Source organism: Meles meles, chromosome 19 (assembly GCF_922984935.1).
Source record: "Meles meles chromosome 19, mMelMel3.1 paternal haplotype, whole genome shotgun sequence".
NCBI classification, from domain to species: domain Eukaryota; kingdom Metazoa; phylum Chordata; class Mammalia; order Carnivora; family Mustelidae; genus Meles; species Meles meles.
In genome coordinates this window covers 24,725,921-24,751,077 of record NC_060084.1, presented here as the reverse complement: position 1 = coordinate 24,751,077, position 25,157 = coordinate 24,725,921, and the positions used below count along the sequence as shown (strand labels likewise).

Below are 25,157 nucleotides of genomic sequence, written 5' to 3'. Positions count from 1 at the left end.
CGGCATCAGGTAAATACAATTCAAAACCACAGTGAGATACCACCTTACACCAGTCAGAATGGTTAAAATTAACAACTCAGGAAACGACAGATGTTGGTGAGGATGCAAAGAAAAAAGAACCCTCTCTCACTGTTGGTGGGAATGCAAACTGGTACAGCCACTCTGAAAATGGTATGGAAGTTCCTCAGAAATTTGAAAATGGAGCTACCCTATGACCTAGCAATTGCACTACTAGGTATTTACCCCAAGGATATAAATGTAGCAATCTGATGTTTACCGCAGCAATGTCCACAGTTGACACACTATGGGAAGAGTTCAGATGTCCATTGACAGATGAAGGGATAAAGAAGATACCCATGGTGTGTGTGTGTGTGTGTGTGTGTGTGTGCACTCGCGTGTGCGTGTATATATATATCATGGAATATTACTCAGCCATCAAAAAAAAGAAATCCTGCCATTTGCAATGAAATGGATGGAACTAGAGGGTATCATGCTAAGTGAAGTAAGTCAATCAGAGAAAGACAGTTATCTTATGATCTCATGTGTATGTGGAATTTAAGAAACAAAACAGAGGATCGTAGGAGAAGGGAGAGAAAAATAAAACAAGATGAAATCAGAGAGGGAGACGAACCATAAGAGACTCTTAATCATAGGAAACAAACTGAGGGTTGCTGGAGGGGTAAGGAGTGGAGGGGTGGGGTAACTGAGTGATGGACAGTAAGGAGGGCAAGTGATGTAATGAGCACTGGGTATTATATAAGACTGATGAATCACTGAACTCTACCTCTGAAATTAATAATACACCCTATGTTAATTGAATTTAAATAAAAAATAAAATAAAAAGACTCCCTTTAACGAAGATGGCACTGAAAGCTAAGAAGGAAGCCCCTGCCCCTCCCAAAGTCGAAGCCGAAGCAAAGCATTTGAAGGACAAGAAAGCAGTCAAGAAAGCGGCTTTTAGCCATCCACAGTCACATAAAAAAGAAGATCTGCATATCACCTGCGTTCGGACAACCCAAGACTCTGCGTCTCTGCGGGCAGCCCAAATACCCTCGAAAGAGCACCCCTAGGAGAAAAGAGCTTGATCACTATGCCATCATCAAGTTCCCCCAGACCACTGAGTCAGCCATGAAGAAAACAAGACAACAACACACTTGTTTTCATTGTGGATGTCAAGGCCAACAAGCACCAGATCAAACAGGCTGTGAAGAAGCTCTACGACATTGAAGTGGCCAAGGTCAACACCTTGATCAGGCCTGATGAAGAGAAGGAGGCATATGTTCGACTGGCTCCTGACTATGATGCTTTGGATGTTGCCAACAAAATTGGGATCATCTAAACTGAGTGCAGCTGGTTAAATCTAAATACGGTTTTCTTCATCATAAAAAAAATAATAAAGTAAAATAATTTTTAAAAAATGAGAAAAATGGGGGCGCCTGGGTGGCTCAGTGGGTTGAGCCACTGCCTTTGGCTCAGGTCATGATCTCAGGGTCCTGGGATCGAGTCCCGCATCGGGCTCTCTGCTCAGCGGGGAGCCTGCTTCCCTCTCTCTCTGCCTGCCTCTCTGTCTACTTGTGATCTCTCTTGTCAAATAAATAAATAAAATCTAAAAAAAAAAAAAAAATGAGAAAAATGAGGCACAGGACCAGCTCGATGTCACTTAGTGTCTACCTTCTTCAAGGAAACCTAGGCTCTCATTTAATTCCCACAGTGATCCCAAGGTGTAGGAATTATTGTCCCCATTTTAGAAAAGGAAACTAAGATTCAGAAAATAGCCTGCCTAAAGTCACCTAACCAGTAAGTGGCAGAAATGGAAATGGAGCTTTTGTATGTATGTATAAAGACAAAGCTATGCTATGTCAAATAGGTCACCTTATCTAAGAAGCAAAAGTAAGCAAAGAAACAAACAAGAACTCTTCCCCTTTCTTCATGCCCACTAAAGTAAAAGTGTGGGCTTCAAGGGAGAGGAAGTAAATCGGAGCCTGCCTAGAAATAAGACACAGCAGCCCCAGCATCTTAGAATCTGATTCATGGCAGTCACTGCCAACCTCCCTTTCCTTAAACATGTCCGTCAGCTGTTGAATCTTGCCTTCGTGTGATCTTCTTTATATGTGATCATTTTATGTGATCTTATTTCATTCTCAAACCAACCCTATGACACTCAGATAATTTCTCTTCCTGTCACAGGGATAGTACTTGGTACATCAAGAATTCTTAACTTCTCGGGGGCCTGGATGGCTCAGTGGGTTAAAGCCTCTGCCTTCGGCTCAGGTCATGATCCCAGGGTCCTGGGATCGAGCCCCACATCGGGCTCTCTGCTCTGCGGGGAGCCTGCTTCCTCCTCTCTCTCTGCCTGCCTCTCTGCCTAGTTGTGATTTCTCTCTGTCAAATAAATAAAAAATAAATAAATAAAAAGCTTAACTTCTCGAGGAACAGTCCCAGCAAATAATGTGGTGGCAAAGGAGGGGAGTTATGCCGATAGACTTTGTAAAACAAAATTTGGACCAGCTATGGTTATTTGAAATCCTGTACCTCTTAAGCAACAGTACCCCAAGGCCCCTTTTAGCCTTCAGCACAAATAAGCTTTGACTCCCGCTGCATGTGTTAAATTTATAATCATGGTTTACAAATATCTTCAGCCTGTAGCAAATCGCTGTAACTATTTCCTGTTTCTATCCCAAGGCAATATGTGATGAGTGCTTAAACACACACACACCTCTATATATTATCTGTAAAATAATGTATATACTCTTTATCCCCAGAGCAATCTGCACTCGGTAGTGGCATGCCATGCTTTACTCCAGAGAACTAAAATTATACAATACTAAACCCTCCAAATGATCGGATAAATCTGGCAGATACAGACCAAATGGATGGGGATTATTGTATCATAAATGGCCATTAGATTGATTCCGGTAAGCACAGAGTTTTAAAAGGCATATATTGGAGAAATGAATTGGACTTCTCTCATGGACTAACTCAGTGGCATGGCCAATCCAGCATAAAAATAAAACAGCCCTACCGCTGCTATTCTTGGGGCCAATGGCCCCCGTGACACATATGAGCACGCATCGGGAGGGTTGCAGAGCTCCCCACGTCACGCTGTCGTCTCGCGGGAGGTGGCCTGTAAAAAGACAGGCAGGGCAGCCTCCCAAATACCAAATCTCACATTGCTTTGTTGCTTAATTACATATGTATAAATGCCAAGTGGTCTATAGAACATGTGCCTCTGACTCTTAATTGGGTGTTTTCCTGTTTCCTTCTCGACTGTTCACTCTCATGTCTCTAAACTCTTCACTCGCTTACTGAGAAGAGAGACAGTCCCTGGCCTCCCTGGGCTTTGCTCCCCTTTTCTGCAGCTAGCGTGCAATTATGTGAACACACAGGTCACCTCAAAGGAACCTCTGAAATGACTCCTTGACGGAAGTTGTCAGAATCCAGGAAAATCCCCTTTTGCTTGGGCATGGTAAACATAAAACTTCAAGGAACACACACACACACACACACACACACACACACTGGACTGTGAAAAAAATCAATAAATCCTTATATATTTTTTTTATTAGGGACCTTGTCAGAGTAAAATAACAACTTTCTTTTTCTCTGGCACTGGACACATTCTCTTATGGGCAGAACAAAATGGCCTTTATTTTCACCTTCCAGGGGTCGGAAAGTGCATGGTGGTCGGAAAGTACATGGTGGGTTAGAGGGTGGTGATAATTTGCTGTATTTCCCTGTGTGTGGGCAGCTGACTGATCCTCTCCTTTTCTTTAAGGCAGTCTTTGCCTCTGTGTTTTCAGTCCAGTTCTGAGATTAATAAGGACTCTGTTCATTTCATGATGGATACTGCCTACCAACGAGTTGAGTTAATCTGAAAATTAACCTGAATGAATATTTATTAAGCACTTACTATATTCTAGCCAAACTGCTAAGAATTTCATAGGCATTATCATTGTATTTAGTCATTATCTTGCATTTTCTTACATTTATTTATGATCTACCTTCTCTAAACAGACTGTAGGCTTGCTTCAATGAGGGAAGGGTTTTGTTCGTTTTGTTCATTGCTGTATCACCAACCTATTCAACAATGTCTAGGCAGAGGCGGCACCCAATAAATATTTGTTGAGTAAACGATTTAATGTGTGAAAAGTCTACAAAACACACCTTGTTAGGTGCTGCCGTTTCCAGAGGTTATGCAGGAATCCAGCAAAGATACATACTCCAGGCTGTCCAGGTAATGAAATCCAGCATTGGAACTCATGTTGTCTCTCAGACATCAGAGTCCATGCCCCTTTCCCTTCTCAGCTGTAATGGTGGTGCTGGCTTTGTCCATTCCATATCAATGCCAGTTGGCATGGAGGAATCACAGACATTCCATTTCTCATCACTTTCTGTAAATGAGAGTTTTGAGCAATGGGTTTTGTTATTTTCAAAGGCAGAACATACCACACTGGAGCCCCACGTAGCCATCATCGGGGTGCATTTGGGGAAAGCGTCAGAGGATGAGAGAGTGAAGAGGAAAAAGAGTTCAGGACAGACAGGTGGGAAGCTGGAAGGGAGTGAGAAAAAGAAAGTGAGTGTTGAAAGGGAAAGAGAGAAAGAAAGAACACCCAGCAAAAAGGAAGCCTGTTTTGTTGTTTGGGATTCCTGTGTCTCCTGAGAAATCTGAGCCTCTTCCCTGGTGTCATTCAGTCTCTGTAAACGGTCGAGTGGTGTACATTGTTGTGAGTCCATTAACAGTGATTTGCAGCAGACCAATTTAGAGGTCACTTAGGCATGAAAACACTGAACAAGAAATGGTATACCTAATGAAACAATATCAGTAATAGCATATTTAAATGAACAGTATCAGTAATAGCATATTCTAAATGTTTCATTAAGTCTGAATTGTTAGAATCAGAGTACTGCTGTTTCATAGATTTTTACCTTCTTTAACAAGTATTTCCATATTGGTGGTATTGCCTCTCTTTATTGAAGTTACGGAGTTCTCGAAAGTTACAGTGTTTCTAAAATCATGCAGTTTTTATAGCAACATTGCATTTGGGCATTTCTTTCTCTCTCTCTCTCTTTTTCCCTTTCTGTTCATATTTAACAAAAAAAGAAGTTCATAAAATAAAATGTTTTTGTGGCGAGAGAGCGTACAATAAAATTTTAGACTTTCACTTTTAAATTAAAGTAACTTTAAAATAAGGTTGTCAGCACAATCTAATTGGATTTCCTAACAGTGTGTTTTGGAAAAGTAATGCTAACAACCAATAATAGGTTTGCTTCTATTTCAAGATCATCAAGTAAGAATACTAGACCTCAGAGCCCATAATAAGAATACTTTTAAATTTTGACACTTTTTTTTTTTACATTTTTATTGACTGCATTCAAGTGGCCTTTCTGGGTTATTCTTGTGTTTATACAAAGCGAAAGCGAAACACTAGAGGAGAATTTTCTATAAACTTAATTCGTGCTGAAAATCACTTGAGGCTATTCAGGCAGGGCATTCTATGTATTCTTAAACATAATTTTATCGTGGCTTCATGACTGCTTACATGGAGCCCAGTGATCTACCTTGGGCTCCTTGGTTCAAGTGCTAACAAATGGAGTGCACAGTGTTTGATTCCTGCCATCCGCCTCCTGGGCCAGTTATTTCTTTTCATGGCATTGGATCTCTCTTCATGCTCACAAGATTACCGCAAGGAAGGTACACATTTCACAGATGGGGAAACTTAACTTACAGGGCCACAAGCTGTAGAAGCGATAGAATTCAAACCCAGGGCATGCTCTTCACAGTTTTCTGTGCTCTTCACAGTGTCATGCCGCGAGGGGATTCTGCTCAGCACAACACTTTTTATCTCTTGCCTCAGAGGAGTTGGGGGTAAGCGGGGTCTGTGTCACAACTTACGGAAGCAAGCAAGGCTACTGCATTATTTAGGTGATTTTTATTAAGACCTGCTCCGCATACTGGGCAGTCTGATGTCCTAAATGTTGTAGACAACACTTCAGTGAATCACCAAGGTTTTTGTTGTTCTTTTTTTGTTTTGAAATTACAGTTATCAGTGGAAGACTTTTTGGTTGCTAGGGAGAGCTTTTAGAGCACAACGCATTTCCTTGGGTGAGAATAAAAATTTGAATGGATAATATTACTATGCTAGCCAAAACTAGAGCTCCAAAATTGAAATCAAAGTCTAGTAAAAGATTTGTCTCCACTGCCTTGTTTCCTTGGGTCCTCTTACTTCTGTTCTCCTTCCTGAAGATGCCATCATCTTGTATTAGGTCGTCTGTTTATTGTAGCCCCTTGCTCTCTGCTGGCCTCCAGATACTGTCTCAGACTGTGAAGGAGCTCTTTCTCCATGAATCTCTCATACACAAGATTGGACATTAAAGTTACCAAAATGTCTCCAAATCAGCTTTTCCTCTGTTTTCCTGTTCAAAATCCAGACTTGAAACTTTGAAACCATCTCTCATAACACAGTTGGCTTTGATAAACTACAGAGCTGTGGACCACAATATATAATGTAACACAAGGGCATTATATCATAGGTGCCATCCAGCAGACTTTGCAAGCAACACAAAAATTACCTTTGAGTGAATTATAAAAGAAGAGACTCACACTGTGCATTTCTAGACTCCAGGTCACGCCACCCCCCCCCCCCCTCCAGCCCCACCTGGGCTATTTTAGAGGTAAGATTCCAGAGTTTCTTGGAGGTAATGCCTTAGATAGAAGATTACATTCTTACATAATTCTTTCATATAAGCAAACTGAGGTTTGGTACTATGAGATAACTTTGTTAAAATAGCACACAGCGGGGGTTACAAGTCAAACATTTTCCCTTTCTCCTTAATGACTTAATATGATCAGTCCAAAGTCTAAAAACATGTCCCAAATATTGTAAAACATCTCTATTAAATTAGAATAATTTAGTTTATAATTTGTATTCAAATGCAGATGGTGAGCAGACCTACTTAGAGGTGATGAAATTCTGAATATATTTTGAAGATAAGTCAGCATGATTTGCTGATCTACTGGATATAGAATATGGGAGGGGAAAAAAAGGAGTCAAAATAATTTCAGTATTTTGAACTAGGAAGGATAGTTGGTACCAACCACGATGAGGAAGACTATATGTAAGGCAGGTTTGGGTGAAATTTCAGGAACCCAATAAAGGGCATATTGAATTCTCCATTTCTGTTAGACATTTAAGAGCTGATGATACTGAGTGGACCATTGCATACAAATCTGGAGTTTAAGAGAGGCCTTTGCTAGAGAAAACGTGAGACTTGTGGGCTGTATATGGAATTTTAAAAAGTGTAGACTATCGAGCTCATCCAGAAAGTAAGTACAGATAAGGAAGACAAAGCAACGAAGGACTGACTCTCAAACATCTTACACAGTGAGGTTCAGGACAGATATAAGAGCCATTGAAGAAGACTGACAAGGAACAGAATGATGTATGAGGAAAACTAAGAGTATTTGGTGTTCTAGGGGCCACATAATGAGGGTTTGTCAAGGAGGGAGCAGCAGCTGTGTGAAATGCTGCCAGTGAGCAAGGAGAAAACTCAGAATTTCAATTGGATTCAGTAATAATGCAGGTATTAGGTGTTTGTGTTGGAGGGTTAAAGAGAGCATTGTAGGAGTGGGGATGGAAAGAAAAAGTATAGATAAATCCCTAGATACTTAAACGTATTTAAAACTTCACTTGTTTTCTAAATAAAACCTCAGATATTTAATCTGACTTTATTCAAGCTATATAAATAGTTCAGCTTTGAATGAGTTGTAGTGCATGTTGAGCAAAAGCAATGAAAAGAGGAAAAAACCCAAATAATTATAAATATCACAATATAGGTTTGCCCAGTTTTGCTCTACAGAAGCACTTTAATGTAAGAATGGGCAACATTTTACAGCAAATTTTACAAAAATGGAATATCAGCTCAATATTTGGTCATTTTCTCCACACTGTATGCAATGAAAATATGTCTGCTGTTGTCACACGGTGATACATCTTTCCAGTTGTATTCAAACTGTTTTTCTGGAAAATATTTTCTCAGAAGATTCAAGCAGAATCGAACTTAAGTTCGTTATCATTTTTAAGAACTTGCTACACCTTGAGAGTTCAGTGATATTATTTACATGAAGTAGGAATGGTTTGTAAAGTGCTGTTTCCTTTTTTTTTTTTTTTAAGATTTTATGTATTTATTTGACACAGAGAGGGCACAAGCAGGGGGAGTGGCAGGCAGAAGGAGAGGAACAGGCAGAAGGAGAGGGAGAAGCAGGCTCTCTGCAAAGCAGGGAGCCAGATGTGGGGCTCAATCCCAGGACCCGGAGACCATGACCTGAGCTGAAGGCAGAGGCTTAACCCACTAAACCTCCAGGTGTCCCTGTAAAGTGCTGTTTCTAAAAGTCATCTAGCTTAACAGAGACAAGATTTGCCAAGATTCTTGTCTTTTTAAAAATCGCTTCCAAATCACACTGAAGAAAATGTGGACTTTGCGTGGGGGAGGGTGACCATTTCTGGTGGACCAAGTTTTCTATTGGAGGTCTAGCCATTTGGATGAGCTCTCCTTTAGAAATGACCTGGAAACCACATTTAACTAAGCCGAAGGACAATAAGACACAATGTACTATAAGTGTATTTGCATATAAATAGTCATCGTTTAGTATCTTTCATTGCAATGCACAATGTATGAATCACGGAGGGAATATGAGCTCAAGATGCATCCGAACAGGTCAAATGCTCAACTAAAATAGTTTTATTAGTATAATTACTGCCAAGTCCCAGTCACTAAATACTCTTAAATTTTAATTATAATTTAAATTAAGATCATTAAATATAATACAAATATTTAGTGAGCATATAAATATCACTGAAAATGCAATGGAGTTTGAATTGAGATTCTTGGCGTCAAGCATACCTATGTGGCCTAGCACTAAGGGCAAAGAAAGCTGCAGACCATTGTCCATAGTGAATACAGAAGCACAATGCTTAACATGATACTAATAAACCAAATTCAATAGCACAGTAAAAGGATCAAATCCCATGACCAAGTGGGATTTATCTTTGGGTTCAAGGATTGTTCAACATGCTTGAATCAATAAATGGGTAGATGGCTACACCACATGGGTAGATGAAAGATAAAAATCATGATCATCTCTGTAGACACAGAAAAAGCATTTAACACAACTCAGTATTCTTCCATGAGAAACGCCCTCAACAGTCAGCTGTAGAAGGAATGTAGCTCAACATTATAAAGGTCATCTAAGACAAACCCGCAGCTATATTGATTTTATTCTTACTTCTTGCTGCAAACTGACATTTGCTATTTCTTGGTTCACTCATAGAACATATATGGCTTTAGGTTTCTAGTGATCCTATGCATAGGTGTTCCACTGTATGACCACATCACCTCCCCAAACCTCCACCTGTTTATACCACCATATTGGGGGTTAGGGTTTCAGTATGAATTTGGGGGGCACAAACATTCAGTCCCTAAAAGTTGCATTAACTCTAAGGGAAGCCAAGTGAAGTGCACATAAAAAAAATCCTTGTAAATGTTTCAACTCCTCTCTGAAGGTAAACTTATCTCAAAGTAACATTTTTTTAAGTTAAATATTTGTAAGGGATATGTAAAGATTCCACTTATATGATTTTCAAGAAAAATAAGCAAGTCTTATCTTTGGTGATAGAAATCAGAATAGTGATTTCTTTGAGGAGGGGAGAATGACAGGAATGAAGCACAGGGGAACTTTCTGGGGCCATGTGTGGTTATATGCATAAAGTGAGTAGACACAGTTTCACATGTGTATGTGTGCACCTTCTTCTTTCTTTTCTTATGTATATTATTATTTTTCACTGTGGATAGTAGATTTCTGAATTAGGTAACACTAGCTTCTGAACAACCTCAAAATACATAAAGACTCAAATGTAAGAGCAGCTTATTTCTGCTTGTGTACAAGTCTGACTGTTCTTGTCTCTGGGGGATTCTATTTCAAGGAGTGATACATAGAGGCAGGCCGCTTCCATGCTGTGGACATTATAGTTGTTTGCTTCCATGTAAGACAGGGCTGTTAAAACAAAAACCAAAACCAAACCAAAACAAAACAAAAAACCTTGGAGGAAACACATCTTTGTTTAAAAAGCTTTGGCTGGAAATGATACACATAAATTCTGTTCATCTTAGGGTGCCTGGGTGGCTCAGTTGGTTAAGCATCTGCCTTTGGCTCAGATCATGATCTCAGGGTCCTGGGATCAAGAACCACATCAGGGGGCACCTGGGTGGCTCAGTGGGTTAAAGCCTCTGCCTTTCACTCAGGTCATGATCTCAGGGTCCTGGGCTGGAGCCCCATACTGGGCTCTCTGCTCATCAGGGAGCCTGCTTCCCCCCTCTCTCTGTCTGCCTCTCTGCTTACTTGTGATCTCTGTCTGTCAAATGAATAAATAAAATCTTAAAAAAAAAAAAAAAAGAATGACATCAGGCTCTCCACTCAGCAGGGAGTCTGCTTGTCTGTCTCCCCCTGCTCATGGACACTCTCTCTCTCTCTCCCTCTCTCAAATAAATAAAATCTTAAATAAAATCTTCTTTTCACATTCAGAAGTTTTATGGGCTCATCTAGATGTAAGAGAAGCTAGAAAATGTAATAACTGGTGTAACAATCACTTATAAATGACAACTCTTCTGTGGAAGGGGAAACATGAAAATTCAGTGAATATTTCAAAATCCCTAACACAATAAGACATTGCTCCCAATTTTCTTCCTTAATATTATGTGTTTTTTTTTATGTCAATGACAGTTTTGTTTTTAAAAGAAATTCTTTTTCTAATTTTCCACCCTTGCGGAGCACCATATTTTTTTCAGTTTCCCCCATTTTACATATTTCTCTTTCCTTTGCATTTTAATTTGAAAATTGTATTTAAATTGTTTTATCTTGTTATCATTAACATACTGAGAAAAAATATTCCTACAACTCTAATTTCCCTTAAAAGTTAAGGCTAGTGGATATGGTATTAGTCGAATAAATACTAATTTTTTTTAAAGATTTTATTTATTTATTTGACAGAGAGAGATCACAAGTAGACAGAGAGGCAGGCAGAGAGAGAGAGAGGGAAGCAGACTTGCTGCTGAGCAGAGAGACTGATGCGGGACTCTATCCCAGGACTCTGAGATCATGACCAGAGCCGAAGGCAGCGGCTTAACCCACTGAGCCACCCAGGCGCCCCGAATAAATACTAATTTTTGAAGGCCTTGATAGACATTGATTTCCAGAAATATTATGCTTATTTTAACAGCAAATAAATGATCAAATAGACCTCATCTTTGCTGGCACTTGATATTGCCTCTGTAAGGAAATGTCAGTTTGATATATAGGATATAATTATATGTAAGCATCTGTAAAATTATCGAGTCAAGGCAGCTATATTTCTCCTCCTCTTCTTTCACTTCCATCTTCCCTTCTGCTGTTGTTTGAGAATCAGAAAATACTTCACAAAACAAGACTCAGAGTTCTCCAAGGGGTGGGGGCAAGCAGGGGTGGGGGGGGGTTGCAGATAGAATGAATAGCTTGTATTCATTTTCTGTGGGTGTATCTGATTGTATTTGACTTTTGAATTTAAAATTTATGCTGAAAGAAATGCAGTCAGGTTGGCCTTTGGCTTAAATCTTGAACAAGAATTATGCTTCAAAGTTTTACCCTTTAGGTACAAGGACAATTTTGTGTCAGAAATCTGTTCCTATGACCAAGAACAAAATTTTCTTTTTTCCATGAAAGCATCAATTTTTATGCACTAAAACCCCCAAGGTAAAAATTAGCCACACCTCATGGCTAATCAAGGTTTACCCTACTATAAGTTATCTTCTGGGAGCCATGAATATGTTTTTGAAATTTCTCCTGCATTTATATCACAGCTATCCTTTTAGAGGAAATAAAGAAGTACTTTCTTCTATACCACCTGCCCTCTGTATCCCCCAGTAGCATTCTTTTTTTTTTTTTTTAAGAATTTATTTATTTATTTGACAGAGATCACAAGTAGGCAGAGAGGCAGGCAGAGAGAGAGGGAAGGAAACAGGCTCCCTGCTGAGCAGAGAGCTCGATGTGGGGCTCCATCCCAGGACCCTGAGATCATGACCTGAGCCGAAGGCAGAGGCTTTAACCCACTGAGCCACCCAGGCACCCCCCTCCCCCAGTAACATTCTTAAGAAAGAATGTTTCGTACTCTTATGTCAAAAATGTAGATGTCCTTTTTCATATAAACTTTAGCTCCATATCTCAACTATTCAAGAAGTATAGGGAAAAGTGGCTATTGTTTTTTTTTCCTCCAAACACACCAGGTTTATTCCTGGTTGAATACTTGCACTTACAGTCTGTTCTCCCTCAAAAACTTCTAATCCCCCCATACCCCCAATTTAGCTTAGCTGTCTCTTTCTTATCATTAGGGATTCAGTTCAAACTAATTTAAATTAACTCTATCCTCCCCCGCTCCTTTCTGCACAATGCACCATCTTATTTTCGTCATAAGACTTATCACTCGCTGACACTATCTTAATAGTTATCTTAATAGTTTAAACCCTACCAGGACAGAAATTTTTGTCTCTTTTATGCCTTGCCATTCACTCTAGTTCCTGGAATAGTCTCTAATACTAAGTGGATACTGAGTGGATGGTAGGGATTAAATAAACTAAGTGATGTCTAAAGTCTATAGGATGGTTTGCTTTGAGATATTTCATTTGAATATATTCTACCATTTATGTGTTGTTTTAAAAATCACAAAACTCATTCACATGCACTGCTCTTTAGGAAATAGAGAATCATCAGGAATATTGAATGCAGATTTCAAGGAGTTGCTCCATGAGACTTTGTGTATCTTCTCAGTTTCCCACAGCCCACCACTCCCACCTCCGCTCTGTGTGTGCGTGCATATTCAACCAACACCCACACACACACACTCGTACACACACACTGCCTGTGAACATTAGCCATTTATCTTACCATTTAACTTATTTATCGATGCTACCGGCTGTCTCGGTGGCCCCAGTAGGAGGGCCAGGTGGAGGGTGACCACCACTGTACTTTTCCAGAGTGGGAGCTATGAGGCTCTCGTTCCCAGATCTGTCCCAACTGGACCTATGAAGACAATAGATATACCCTCGACTCTCAGTTTCAGATGAGAGCTGAAATGGGGTTTAGGAAATGGATTTCCTAGGGGCAGCCCTGGAGGGGTCAGGATGCCAACCCTAAAAGTTTGGGAATGTTAATTCACCGAGGGGCAAACCAAGACCAGTGAGGTCCAGAAGCTGGGAAAGAGCTGGAAGACAAATTCTTTTTTTTTCCCCCCTTTTCCTAATAGATTATTCTGAGTCACAGTGATTCCATATACAGCTGAAACTGTCCTGATGTGGTTAATTCAGTAATGTACCACTTTGTATTTGCTTTCACCTCTCCCTTGACTGACTGCTTTTCTCTCTTGTTCTTGCTGGCCTGAGGTTATAATATAAGCTCTCTTTTACCTGAGGCTTTGCCTCAGGCTCTTTTTTCCAAGAAATCTGGGCTGAGAAGCTGGTCCTTGACTTTTCAAAGCATTTGAAATGATACGTTTTTTTTCTTCCAACCCATGTTACAGTACGTTTTAATGAACAGATCGGATTGACTTAATTTCTCATTGCATTGGAAGAGAAGAGAATATGTTAAGCTAAACTGAAGCCCAATTAACCAGGTTCTTCTGTCTTCAAGGATGCTCTAGTTACTTGGGAAGAGATTTTTAAAGAAAAATAACCCGCGATCACTCTCCAGATTTGGAAGAAAGTTGTGTTACTGTGTTGCGCATGTCTCTAAAACATGCTCATTTCCAAAAATATTTTTCTAATATTTAGTATTCGTTAAGTATTGACTAAGAAGAGTGTTAAAGGTCAGGGGCACATAGTTTCAAGTATCAGCAAGTCTGCTTTCTCACAGTGTGCCTTGATGGGGAGTCACTACACCTGTCTCATTCATATTTTAATGAAGAGGACAGAACTACCTAGCTTGACCATTATCATGATTAAATTAGATGATGTGCATAAAGCATTTAGCATAGTTTCTAGCTCTTTGCTTAGAGGAGGCCCATTTGCCTGTACAGGAAGTTTGATTGTCTTAAAATTGTGCTTCTCACAGAGTACGAAGATGTACCTCGCCCTGCTGTTACTTAGAATGCAACCGAGTGTCTATAAACTCATTACCAACATAAAAGAAAAATTGGAAATTTGGAAGATATGTCACCAAAGTTAGAGATCATGGAACTGTTGATGTAGGAGATAGAGGGAGAGGGTTTGAAGGAATGGAGATTATTTTTTCTCTCCTAAACCTTTTGTAGAATCTTCCTCATCAAGAAGCTGGTAGTGGTCACAGGGAAAATGCCGTGGGAGAATCTCTGTATCAGCTTTTATGTAATTGCCTCTTGTTTCATTGTGGGGTGGTTAAATCCTATTCCAGAAAAAAAAAAAAGAAGAAGAAGAAGAAAAAAAAAAAATATATATATATATAGAAAGAGAGAGGGAAAGAAAGAGCACAATAGAGCTCTCTCCTCTTTATTAATAATGCAAATGATTATTCTTATTTACTATTTTGATTTTAAGCCTGTTGTGATTCAGAGAAGTTCATGGAAATCTAAAGTTTTTTCAAGCTATCAGTCTTTACCAATAAGGTGAGAAGTACTTCATTTTAGAAATTAGAATGCTGGGCCACCTGGGTAGCTGCTCTCTCCCTCTTCCCTGCTCTCTCCTCTCTCTTTCTCAAATAAATAAATAAATCTTTGAAATTAGAATCCTCATATAGCAATTTATCATTTCTTATTTTACATGGGGGTAAAGATTCTATCTGTCTTATTTTATTTCTCTCTTTGGTAGAAATAAAGGATGACTACCCAAATAAAAATAAAAACAGGACACTATTTACTCAGCTTACTGCAGCAAGAGAATCAACTGCCATCACTTGAGTTTGGACAGGTTCAAAACCAGACAGGGATGCTTGAGAGCTATTTTGTAGTGAGAAGCTGGGAGGACTTCAGATCTTCTTGATTAGACTTTGCTGGTGTGAGGAAGCTGGAGGCGAACTAACTAGAAGGGAGGTCTGTTATGGGATTGATTGAGGGAGTATATTTGGCTTTCTCTGGTTGTTCTGGTGTGGAGAACAGGGGCCAAAATTGGGAAGTTGGAATTTAGAACTAAGTTGCACCCATTCTGGGCTGGTTGTGAAGTTGTGATTTGGCTTCTGGAATGCTTGCTGTGAAGGTGATGGCTCAGAGTTCTTTTGTCCCTGTGGTCTGGCCATTGTCTGTGCATTCAGTCTCTTGCTTAATTCACAGAAACTAGAAAGAGTTCCTTTCCATGATGGAGGACATTGGGCCCATATTACTACCATCTCTTTTCTGTCTTTCCGTGCTTTTGTAACTTTGTAATAATTAAAAGAAAGATCACACAAAGCCGTTGCCTTACACAAGTTCCAGTCTTTTTTTTTTTTTTTTTTTTCTCTTTGGTCAATTTGACTTTCCTTACCATGGGTAGAAATAGGGATGCGTGAGATAGTAAACCATGGTAGTATCTCATCAATCTATTTCTTGTGGGGGTGGTGAGGAGGGAGCAGTTTCATCTCTTTTAACAAACTGTGTCTTCCTTTCAAAAAGGCAGCTAAGCAGGGGATAGTAATTACAGTCTGGTATGATAGAAAATAAAATACATTTTTTTTTAAATCAGTTTTTAACCGTCACAATTGTATCCTGTCCCTCCTTTTCTCCCTCTGCAATGCAGACTTGATAATTGTGTCTGTTCATTGGGGTGGAAATTAAGAAAACCCAACCTTTTGGCCCTCTTTATTCTGGTTTCCATAGACCTTTAACGCAGATTAAAAAATGATTCCTCCAGTTGTTCTAGCCTGTATCACTAGCATTCTTCACTGGGCTGTGGGGACAAAATGTCAACCAGTAATAAAGTTTTGCTCTGCCTTCCTTCATCCTTTGTGTATACATCTCCCTAGAAGAATTCAGGAGAGGGAATACTGGCCAAATGCCATCTCAATTTCATCTCACTTTATTATTTCCCAAAGAACAAACTAGATAACATTTCAGCTCCCAGTAAGAAAGCTAATTTATGCAGATTCAAAACAGAATGCAAATGACCCAAGACCTACAGATGAGAAGAAAGTTTGAAATCCACTTTTGAAAGTTCTTCTCGTCTTTATATCTTCCTTCCACATGTGTATTTGTTTGTATACACTGTATGCTGGGCACTCTTCTGTGGGCAGCAGATATAGTGGTGGGCAGGACAGTTCTATTCTCTCTGTTACTTTTTAGAGGATCTTGGGAAACAAATTAACACTAACTTAATATAGTGATATGTTCTTAAAAGTAAAAAATAAAAACAAACAAAAAAACTGTAGCATCATTTTTCTAGTAAGAGCGGTCTCTCAGTCTAAGCTTATTCTCTTCTCTCTCCCAGCCCCCCTTGCTCAGATGACAGTTATTTTTGTGAAGTGGTAGGTGAGCAGGAATCTGAATGTCCAAGGGGCCATCCTCTGGGAAAGGGTATTACCAGGAGAGAGAACAGCTAGAGCAAAAACCTAGGGTAGAATTAGATTGGACATGCTCAGAAAACAGGAAGAAACCAGTATGTGAGTTAGGTTGAGGGTGAAGCAAAGTACAAGAAGACAGGAAAAATCCAAAACATTTAGGGTTTTAGGTGGCCTGTTTATCTTTTTATTTATTTATTTATTTTTAAAGATTTGATTTATTTGACAGAGAGAGATCATAAGTAGGCAGAGAGGCAGGCAGAGAGAGTGAGAGGGAAGCAGGCTCCCTGCCGAGCAGAGAGCCCGATGTGGGACTCGATCCCAGGACCCTGAGATCATGACCTGAGCTGAAGGCAGCGGCTTAAACCACTGAGCCACCCAGGCGCCCTTATCTTTTTATTTTTGACATCTAAAGAAAAAAATAATTCAAAAATTCACGTGTATATAATAATAATAACTCAAGCACGATGTGACCAAATACTATTTTTTTCTCACCATTCCAGCCATGATTTCAATTCCTGAAAATCTCTTATATTAGAAATTCACAAATCATGAAAAAAGGAATTTAGGATTCTTCTACTTTAGATAGTAGTACAAATGTAGTATCCTACAATTTCATGCAATAATAAAACTATTTTAGCATTTTCTCAGATGGTTATTTCCCACTCTCCACCTGTTTCTCCAACTTTGAACATCCCTGTTCTTTGTCTCCAAATTGATCAACAGAGTCAGCATAACTTTAAACAAAATCTCTGCAGGCATGGCTGTAGAAATTCACAAGCTAACTTTAACATTCTTACAGAGTGAAAAGAACAAAAGCTGGCCAAAACAAGCTTGCAAAATTAAAGAACACAGTTGAAGGACTACCTAATTTCAAGATATATTATAAAGCCAGAGTAATAAAGACAGTATGAAATTGGTATCATCACAATATCATCATAGATATTACACAGAGTTGGTAGTCCAAGACATGAGGCATACATATATGGAAAGCTGATTTTTGGCAGAGGAGCAAAGGCAATTAAATAGATTAAAAATAGCCTTTTCAACAGATAGTGTTGGAATAATTGGTTATTCATAGGCCAAAAAACATTGAACTTTGACCCATATCTTTTGAACTCTAACCCCTAAATCTATAAAATTTCTACATAAAAAAGTAGGAGAAAATATTTGTGACCTTGGGTTAGGCAAAGATTTTTTTTTTTTATGATTGAAATATAATTGACAGATAACTGTTACATGCCCTCCAATCTTTCAAAAAAAAAAAGATTTCTTGGAGTATAGGTCCATTGGGAACAAGTTTTCATGGCTTTTATTTGAAACTATTTTTTAAATTGAAATTAGGAACTTTTTTTTAAGATTTTATTTATTTATTTGACAGACAGAGGTCACACGTAGGCAGAGAAGCCCGCAGAGAGAGAGGAGGAAGCAGGGTCCCTGCTGAGCAGAGAGCCTGATGGGGGCCTCGATCCCAGAACCCTGGGATCATGACCTGAGCTGTAAGCAGAGGCTTTTAACCTACTGAGCCACCTAGGTGCCTCTGAATGAAACTATTTTATTTCTCATCTTTTTCTTTTCCATTGACATATAATGGACATTCAGTTAGCATCACTCTTGTGTATAGTTCTAGAAGTATAGAGAATTGTGTAACTGTCACCACAATCAAGTTCTGAAATAGTTCCATTACCCCACCGCCATCTTCTTAGGCTCTTTGAAATGATTTTAAAGGATGTATTTTGCTAGATAACAGTTTTAGATAAACAGGTACTCTTTTTTCCCCCCCTTTCATTTGTGTAAAGATAGCATTCCATTTTCTGTTTTGCATAATTTTTTTTAAAAAAGTCTTCTCTTTAGTCTTCCCATCATTACTCTGCACATTTGTGTCTTTCCTCGTCTGGTAGTTTTTGAGATTCTTCTTTCTATTCGTGGTTTTCAAAAATTTTGTTAAAATGTGATATATCTTGGCATGTGTGCATGCATGTTTATACTATTCAAGTTCCTTGATGTTTTTGGATCTGTGGGTTTACAGTTTTTCATCAAATTTGGAAATTTTCAGCCACGGTACTTTCAAATATTTTTATGTCTCCCTACTCTCTCTGATTCCTCTAAGAGACCAATTCTATGTATGTTAGACTGTTCGATATATTATATGAGTCTAGAGGCTCTTATAATTCTTATTAGTCTTTTTTTTTTCTCCTTGTTTCATATTGGTTTGAGTCTATTGCTGTGTTTTCAAGTTCACTGATATTTTTATTCTGTAGTGTTTTATCTGCCAGCCCCATACAGCAATATCTTAATTTCAGATATTGTTTTAATCTATAACAATTCCATTTTTTTAATATCTTCAATTTCTCTCCCCACTATCTTCATGTTTTTAGTTAATTTTTGCTCAGAGGTATAATAGCTATTTAACATACTTGTCCATTATCATTTCTTTCATTTCTTTGTCTTTTTCTAATGATTTTTTTCTTGGTTGTTGGTTACCTTTTTCTAATTTTTTTTTTTAAAGACTTTATTTGTTTATTTGACAGAGATCACAAGCAGGCAGAGAGAGAGGAGAAAGCAGGCTCCCCGTGGAGCAGAGAGCCCCATGTGGGGCTCGATCCCAGGACCCTGGGCTCATGACCTGAGCCGAAGACAGAGGCTTTAACCCACTGAGCCACCCAGGCACCCCACTTTTTCTGATTCTTGACATGTTTAAAATATTTTGACTTGTAGCTGGATTTAATGAATCCTATACTACTGTTTTGGCAGTTAATTTTGGCAATTGAGTTATTGTGGAAAAATTTATGACCTTGACCCTGTTTTTAGGATTTTCTAGGATGTATCTAGAGTACACTTCATTCTAGGGATAATTAAGTCATATTTCTGAGCTATGACTCTCTTGAGGTCTCCACCAAATGACTTGGCTAATCACCGAGGATGCTGCTCTCTGGTTAGACTTTAGACCACTGCCTGCCTTACGTGAGCTTTGCCATTCTTTTTTTTTTTTTTTAAGATTTTATTTATTTATTTGACAGAGAGATCACAAGCAGGCAGAGAGGCAGGCAGAGACAAAGGGGGAAACAGGCTCCCCACTGAGCAGAGAGCCTGATGCGGGGCTTGATCACAGGACCCTGGGATCATGACATGAGCTGAAGGCAGAGGCTTAACCCACTGAGCCACCCAAGCACTCCTGCCATTCTTTTTTAATTTTATACCTTACTGGTATTTTGGCCAAGTGTTTTGGAATTTTACTGTATGTATGTATTACTAAGTATTCAGCAATGACTAAAGAGAATGCCTATGCAGATTTCTGGAGCTCTGTTTCTACATAGCGCCCCCCACCCCATAACTCTGTCCTACTATTTCAGTCACTTAAGCTTCCCTGAACCCTAGTCTCTATCTACTCAGCTGAGTGAGACTAGCAGGCTTTTATTTGCATTCTTGCCTCTCTCTCTGAATACAATCTAGACAGCGTATCCAGGCAAGAAGTTAGGAAAATTGTAGGATTCAGCTCATTTTTAATTTCTTTCGGGGATCACGTTCTAGTGGTACCTATCGTCCAGTATGTGAAACCAGCTGTTTGATATATTATATATAGTTTTTTAGTCTTTTACAGTGGGAGATTAAGTTCAGCTTCTCTTGCTTCTTCATGTCCAGAATCAGTTAATGCAACTTCTATGGTAATGATCTTCCAATGGCTTTAAAGTGAAAACAATAACAACAACAACAACAACAACAAACACACCCGCACAAATAAACCTTGCCTCGGCCTGCAAGAACCTGCATGTTCTGGCTTTGGGTCTCTCTCCAACAGCATATTCCAACATTCAGTTCTTCTCTCCATTAGCAGAGACCAGAATGCTGCCCTTCATTGTTCCCCAAGCACACTGAACATGCTGTAGGCTCTGAGAACTTGCACTTAAGGTACCTTCTACCTGGAATGTTTTTTCCCAGATGCCTTCAAGGCTTACTTCCTCAATTTACTGAGTCTTTATCTGAAGTTACTTGATCAGGGACCTTCTATTACTTTACTACCTAAAGTAGCTCACTCTCTTTTCACTGCCTTTTCCCTACTTTGCTGATATTTTTCTTATAATGTTGTTTTTCACCATCTGAAAATATATTATAACTCATTTATATTTTTCTCTCTCACTAGAATGTGTGCTGGTTGAGGAAATAGAGTTTTTTAAAAAAATATTTTATTTATTTGGCAGAGAGAAATCACAACTAGGCAGAGAGGCAGGCAGAGAGAGAGGAAGAAGCAGGCTCCCCGCGGAGCAGAAAGCCCAATGCGGGGCTCGATCCCAGGACCCTGGGATCATGACCTGAGCCGAAGGCAGAGGCTTTAACCCACTGAGCCACCCAGGCACCCCGGAAATAGAGTTTTTTATATTTGTTGTATTCCCTATGGGTATGTAGTATTTCCATAATCACTCTTCTTTTATAAACATATAATGTATTTTTATCCCCAGGGGTACAGGTCTGCGAATCGCCAGGTTTACACACTTCACAGCACTCACGATAGCACATACCCTCCCCAATGTCCATAACCCCCTCCCCCTCTCCCAACCCCACCTCCCCCCAGCAACCCCCAGTTTGTTTTGTGAGATTAAGAGTCATTTATGGTTTGTCTCCCTCCCAATCCCATCTTGTTTCATTTATTCTTCTCCTATCCCCCTAACCCCCCATGTTGCTTCTCCATGTCCTCATATCAGGGAGATCATATGATAGTTATACACAATGGAATACTATGCAGCCATCAAAAGAAATGAAATCTTGCCATTTGCGACAACGTGGATGGAACTAGAGGGTATCATGCTTAGTGAAATAAGTCAATCGGAGAAAGACAACTATCACTCTTCTTTTAAAAAAATAATAAAATTTCTTGGATCCATACCACCTGATACTGTTCTTCCATTGCTGCTTTGGGTATGTGACTTAAAGTATAAGAAGTAAATCAATCGAGATATCTTAGAATAGAAAGCTTCCCAAAATTTGGGTACCTAATTAATTTTTTTCTGTTGAGACCTCATATTTTTAACTTTTCTGTGACCTTTATAAATATAACTGTTGTTATTCCTCCTTCTGATGTTACAATGTGGGTTATAACTAATGTTAATTATAAGAATGGGTTCTGTTTTTAAAGTTGTTCTAGTATGTACTGTTTGTGCTAATTTCAAAGTAGGCTCATTTCACCTTTACTGCTTTTTGAGCACATCTTCTAAAACTGTTCTTGGAGTCTCTGCCGCTTACAGAGGGGTAAGAAAAGCTCTGCAAATGATCAGTGAGTGTTCAGGATGAAACTCGAGCTCACTTGCCTCAGTTTGGTACAAACTCTGAGGTAAAGTTTACTTCCACAGTTCCCCTGAAAGACTAGGCTAAAACTATCCTGAAATTTTACTTTTGGGGGGACCTTTTTTCCTTCTACATCTACTCCTTCTCCACTTTCTTCTGACAGGAGATCTTTAGGAAAATAGGGTTCATATGAATCCTTAGCTAGTCTGAAGGTATATTTGCCCGGATAGGCTAGTGTTATAGTGCCTTAACACACAATCCCCAAACCTCAGTGGCTTAATATATGAAGTTTGTTTCTTCTTGATGTTACATGTTTATCACAGGCCAGTTGGAGGGGGGCAGTGTTTTTATCCATATAACACTCTGGGACCTGGTCTGATTCTGTGAGTCAGAGGCCCAGCAGGAAGCAGATGGCATATTTAAATTAGTATAATTCAAGGAATGTTTAATCAAGAGTCAGTTTGCTAAGGCGTGCAGAGTGTAAGGGGATCACAGGAGATAGTGCAGGATTAGCAAAGTTGAAGCTGTCTTTCGCCCACCCTACCTGGAATATGAGGCTTTGCTGATTTCCAGAGATGGAAGATAGGTTGAGAAATCAAGCAAAGACTCTACATATATGCACCCCCAAAATAATGTACATCAAATTTGCTTACACTTTATTGGTCAGAGCTTGTCATATGGACCTACCTGAGGGTGAAAGGGGCCAGAAACAGACATTTGCAACCCTTATGGTCTTATTTCTTTTAAATATAATTGATATTGGCATATCTAATATGCAAACCACAAAGTGAATTCCTTTCCAGGAAGTTGATACTTATTACAGAAATTGTGCATTTTCAAACATACTTATCAACTTTTTGAACTTTTATCAGTCTTTAAAGTTAGGTGCCTTCAGCTGTCAAGTTATTATAATCTCTATTTTTGATCAGTATAATTTTTAATTTTTGATTGGTGTCATAACTGAGCATGGCAGATAGGATTCTGGGTAAAATTAATAATTAAACATTTTAAATTAAAGGATTTATAAAGTAAGTTTCTTTTTACATGATCAAAGTGACAACTTGTTGACAGATAACTGTTACATGCCCTCCAATCTGATGAAATGATCTTTTTGAAGGAAAAGAACACATCACATCAGTGCATGTAGTTCATGTTTAATATATATGCATTCAATATTTGATATTTTATTTTTAACATATGGCTCCAGAAAATAGCCATATATTCCTCATGAATAAATAACAAAGATAATAAATGTATCTGTCAGGACAGGTTAGATTATGCTGTGGTAAGAAACAACTCTAAAAATCTCAGTGGATTAAAGTAACAAAGGTTTATTTCTTCTTGATGATACATGAACAGTACAGAGTAGCCAGTAGATAGATTAGGTGTACATCAGCCTCATTCAGAGACCCAGTATGAAGTAGATACAAAGTAGATTCGGTGTCTAGCTGTGCTGTCATGCTTGCAAAGATAGAAAAATGAAATGTGGATAATTGTACAATAACTCCTAAATGTTTCCAGCAAGAAGTCATATATATTACTTCCACTCATATTTCATTGGTCAGTGTCAGTCATATGACCACATTCACTTTAAGAGGTAGGGAAATGCACTTCTGCTGTTTCAGTAGAAGGAAAACTGAAGTACTGGGTGTGAACCAAGCTGAGGGACTGCCACACTAAGATGTGAAAATTTTCTGAATATATTAGAAGTGCTCTTACCATTTCAGACAACTAAAAAATTCATTAAAGTTCAGGTAGTCCTATTTAAAATGGGGCTTAAATATATAGTTCTAAAAAGATATTTATTCATCTTATGAATTGAGTATAAAAATAGCACAGAGAATATATTACCTTTTAAAATAGGTTGGGACCACATTTATTTATGTCAATAATTTTGTCCTAAAACTGGACCACTCTAAACCCTACATGAAAATGAGGTACATAGTGCTTTAGCAATTTTTCTTACTATGAAAAGGAAATTATTCTTTTGTTGAGGCCAAATCAACCAATAAAATGGTATGGGAATAGAGAAAAAGAATTTATCTATCTAGGGAAATCATGAATTGTTCATAAAGGATACAGATTTTCAATTTAAACAGTCAGGATTACAGTGGTGGTTTTTGGCCAGTGGTACATTTTTTGCTTTAAATTTTCATTTTTAAACTACTTTACTGAGGTATGGTTGATGTTTGGAAAGTTGTACATATTTAATGTATACAACTTGATGAGTTTGGATACAGGTATATATCTGTGAAACCATTCCCACAATCTATACCATCACCTCCAAAAGTCTCCTCCTACCCTCTTTTTTATTATTATGTTTTTGTATGTGATAAGAACACTTAAGATTTGGTCTCTTAAGCAAAATTTTTAGGTATGTAATACATTATTGTGAACTAGAGACACTGTGCTGCCTAGTAGATCTCTAGGACTCATTCACCTAGCATAACTGAACTTAGTATCCATTGACTAATGCCTCTCCATTTCTCCCTCCCCCAAATTACTGGAAACTACCAATCCACTCTGCTTCTGTGAGTCTGACTATTTTATATTCCTCTTTATAAGACTTATAGCCTTACAGTATGTGTCCTTTTTTCTCTAGCTTATCTCACTTAACATATTCCATGTTGTTACTGGGGAAGATTTGCTTCTTTTTAAGTATGAATACATTCCATTTTATGTATATACCACATTTTCTTTATCCATTTATCCATCAGTGAACATTCAGGTTGCTTCTATGTCTTGGCTGTTGCGAATAGTGTGGCAGTGAACACGGGAGTGCAAATATCCCTTCAAGATGCTTATTTTAGTTTCTTTGGATATATAGTTAGTTAGATGTGGGATTAATGGATCATATGGTAGCTCTATTTTTAGTATTTTGAGGAACATCCATACTATTTTCCATAGTGAATGCACCAATGCTATTGCAACTTTAATGCACCCTTAAGAAAATAACTGTTAAAACTCAGAAACACATTCCTTTCTAAACTTTTTATTTCTAATAATTTAGATTTACAAGGAAATGGCGGATTGTATAGCATTCCCATGCTCCCCAAACCTAATTTCCCATATCTTATATTAGTGTGGTATAGTTCTTACAAATGATGAAACAATATTAATTTATTATTATTAACTGAATTTTGTTTTTTATTAAGATTTCCTTAGTTTTTTCCTAAGAGCCTTCTTCTCTTACAGGATCCCACCCATTGTATTACAGCTGGTTATTATGGCTCTATAGCATTGTTTGAGCTGTGAAATTTTCTCATACTTGCCTAGTTGTTGATGACCTTGACAGTTTTGATGAGTATTGATCAGGTATTTTATAGAAGGACCACAAATGGGATTTCACTGATGTTCT

At 38.5% G+C, this 25,157-nt stretch overlaps 1 pseudogene; it reads left to right on the top strand.

Moving 5' to 3' along the window:
- The first annotated feature begins 860 nt into the window (after positions 1-860).
- Positions 861-1,339, top strand: LOC123930857 (annotated as a pseudogene).
- Positions 1,340-25,157: the final 23,818 nt, after the last annotated feature.